This window comes from Lactuca saligna, chromosome 1 (assembly GCF_052625555.1).
Source record: "Lactuca saligna cultivar CGN05327 chromosome 1, ASM5262555v1, whole genome shotgun sequence".
NCBI lineage: Eukaryota > Viridiplantae > Streptophyta > Magnoliopsida > Asterales > Asteraceae > Lactuca > Lactuca saligna.
The window spans coordinates 65,831,147-65,834,627 of NC_136417.1; the positions used below are offsets into that span (position 1 = coordinate 65,831,147).

Consider the following 3,481-nt stretch of genomic DNA (forward strand, 5'->3'; position numbering starts at 1 on the left):
ATACATAAACATATTGAAATTTACAATCATTCAGTAAATAAGATTGACTTTTTGTTAAATACAGAAAAAACGTCCTTTCTTCCCCAATATTCCCCCAACTCATTTATTTTTCCTAGGGGTTCCATTCCATTTTTCATATAGATAGAAGTATTTTACAATTATTATATGTTAAATGAGAACAAAAAGACGAAATGGACATAAAAATTCTAGATTTTAATAGAGGAGATAACGATGTGGAAAACAAGACAAGAATTCTCTACAATGACACTGTAGACCAATGGAAGGGATGTAGCGCAGCTTGGTAGCGCGTTTGTTTTGGGTACAAAATGTCACGGGTTCAAATCCTGTCATCCCTACCTATTACTGCTCCTTTGAGCAGTAACGAGGGATTTTTTGAGATCAATTCACATTGGACATATCATATAGAATCTTTCATTGTTATGATACTATTATAGTGTATGCATACAAGATGTATTGGGGCCAATCCTTTTATTTACAGTCTTATCTTTTATGATAAGAAAGCGCTCTTAGTTCAGTTCGGTAGAACGTGGGTCTCCAAAACCCGATGTCGTAGGTTCAAATCATATAGAGCGTGATTCGGATCTTCTTCGATCGAATTCGGTTGAAGCACTAACTGGAACGACAATCTGAATTTGACCTCCTGGATATTAAAGAAAGGAGGAGGTCAATAAAAAAAAAGAGATGTTAATTAATCTAATCAAAGGTCCAACTGATCACCACGCCTGTATTGTAAATATGCAGCTACAAATAATCCAGCCAAAGTAATAGGAATTAGACCTAACACGATTCCAAATAGGAAAACTTCAATCATTTCAATTTGTTTGAAAGGAGAAAAAAGAGGTAATATCTATACCTAAATATTAATCTGAATTACCATGAATCTCAATGACCAAGAATTGGCAATGGACACGGTAAGTAACTATAAATACATAGAAGTTCGCGGAAAGATTTCCTTTTATGAATTGTGCAATGAATTTCAAATCAGTCGTATCTTGCTCAGACCAATAAATAGAGCTAAGGTTATAGTTAAAGCCGTCAGTAGAAAACCGAAATAACTAGTTATGGTAAGCATGAAGGAGCTAAATGAAATATGTTCTTTTTATACATATGTTTATAAAAAAGCACTTACCTGAGTTTCCTTTTTTGCAAAATAGGAGATCAAAAAAATACCAATTGAAAGAATAAGTCCAATTGAAAGGTTTTGATTGATCTATCATTATAGACAACACTAACAAGGAGAAAGTCACAACTGTATAAAAAAAAATGGATTAATCATCTGTAACATCTACCCATACTGCCAATCAGCGAATTCATTCTTGGATAATTTTTCAACTCAACTTAGAAACGAATAATAAGAACTGGGTCATTTAATTTCGTTTTAAAATGAAAGTCTTTTCGAATCATTATGGAATGAAATTATTAAATTATTCCTCTTTTTATCATTTTTTTTATTGTATCGAATAAATTTTATATTTTAGAGCGAACAGTAATCTTATAAAACTTTTACTTTGATTTTAACTAATTAGATTCCGTAATAGGTTCACTTATATAATATCTTGAATGAATGAGAACAAAAAGTTATCACATGATCACTCGAAAAAAAAAAATAGGTGTTTTGGTTCAACTATATTCTAAGACTAGTCATTTCTATTCTATTTTGCTTTAGAAGTTCTATTTTGTATCTTTCCAAAAATCTGCATTTTTGTAGTTAGGTCAAGAAAGAACCTTCCGATTTTGATCTAATACAACACTGCATGCACTATTAGTGATTCCAATTATTTCATTCTTTGTTCTTTTTCGTTTATCGAATAAAATTTGCTATTCTTACTTGTTACTGGACGATTAACCAATTCCTTAAAAGAAAAAAAAAAGATTCCAACAAAAACCGCTTCTACAACTATGAATAACAAAGATTTATAGATCTCACATCTACTTACAATTGTGGGAATATTCTAATCAATTTCATGAATTATTAGAAACTACCTTATCAGATTCATATTTTACCTGATCCTCAGTTTCTAGCCCTAAACTCATAATGGTGAGAAATAGATTATTTTCAATTCAATAATTTTCTATTGAATGGGACATTATTTTACATCGATAAACAACAAGTAACGGAAGAAAGAAATTATTTAGCACCTCCTTCCAATACTCATTGAAAGTGCGTTGCTGTGTCAGAAGAAGGATAGCTATACTGATTCGGTATACTCTAAAGACGCCATCGGTACAATATTGACGATCTCACAAAGATTTTTTTCAGTGAATTTCCATTTACTGATCCATTCTTTTACGGAATCGATCCCCTTTTGATTGTACAAGAATATGTGGAGCTCAGCATGTCTGGAAGCACAGGAGAACGTTCTTTTGCTGATATTATTACCAGTATTCGCTACTGGGTCATTCATAGCATTACTATACCTTCCCTATTCATTGCGGGTTGGTTATTCGTCAGCACTGGTTTAGCTTACGATGTGTTTGGAAGCCCTCGGCCAAACGAGTATTTCACAGAAAACCGACAAGGAATTCCATTAATCACCGGCCGTTTTGATTCTTTGGAACAACTCGATGAATTTAGTAGATCTTTTTAGGAGGCTTCAATGACCATAGATCGAACCTATCCAATTTTTACAGTGCGATGGTTGACTGTTCACGGCCTAGCTGTACCTACCGTTTCTTTTTTGGGGTCAATATCAGCAATGCAGTTCATACAACGATAAACCTAATCCGAATTATAGAGCTACGACACAATCAAACCCAAACGAACAAAATGTTGAATTGAATTGTACCAGCCTGTACTGGGGGTTATTACTCATTTTTGTACTTGCTGTTTTATTTTCCAATTATTTCTTCAATTAAGAAAAGGAGAGAGAACTAAAATAATAGACTAATCGTTCTAGGTATTCTTTCTCTTACCCCATTCGGAAGGATCTCATCTCATAATTATCCATGACTATTTATGTCTCTAGCATGACCACTTGATGAAATGTGGAGGGAAGTGGGGTAAATGGCCGATACTACTGGAAGAATTCCTCTTTGGATAATAGGTACTGTAGCTGGTATTCTTGCGATCGGTTTAGTAGGTGTTTTCTTTTATGGTTCATATTCCGGATTGGGTTCATCCCTGTAGTAATCGGATGAATTGAGTTGTAGACATGAAAGCGTAAGAACTCAACGGATTCCCTTCTTTGTTTGTCTGATTTGAGGGAGAAGGTCCCGTTGAGTTCTTAATAATTAGAATATTTTTTTTTATAAGTTCATTGAAGAAGTTCTATTTACTCAACAGATTTTCCCCTCCTCTTTTATTTGTCCACCACTTTTTATTTATAGTATACGTAATTATTATAAGATAAGAATAAATAAAATACGTAATAACTATAAAAAAACGTTCTGATACGTCTGTAAGAAATAGAAACTAACACTAGGAATGTTTGACGAACAGTATCAAGAATCATTATTATTT

At 33.0% G+C, this 3,481-nt stretch overlaps 2 non-coding genes across 2 annotated transcripts; both read left to right on the forward strand.

The window, feature by feature from the left end:
• The first annotated feature begins 282 nt into the window (after positions 1 to 282).
• TRNAP-UGG (transfer RNA proline (anticodon UGG)) lies at positions 283 to 356 on the forward strand. The gene has a single exon. It is a non-coding gene; the product is annotated as a tRNA-Pro (tRNA).
• A 165-nt stretch (positions 357 to 521) lies between these two features.
• On the forward strand, positions 522 to 595 carry TRNAW-CCA (transfer RNA tryptophan (anticodon CCA)). Its single transcript has one exon. It is a non-coding gene; the product is annotated as a tRNA-Trp (tRNA).
• The last annotated feature ends 2,886 nt before the right edge of the window (positions 596 to 3,481 follow it).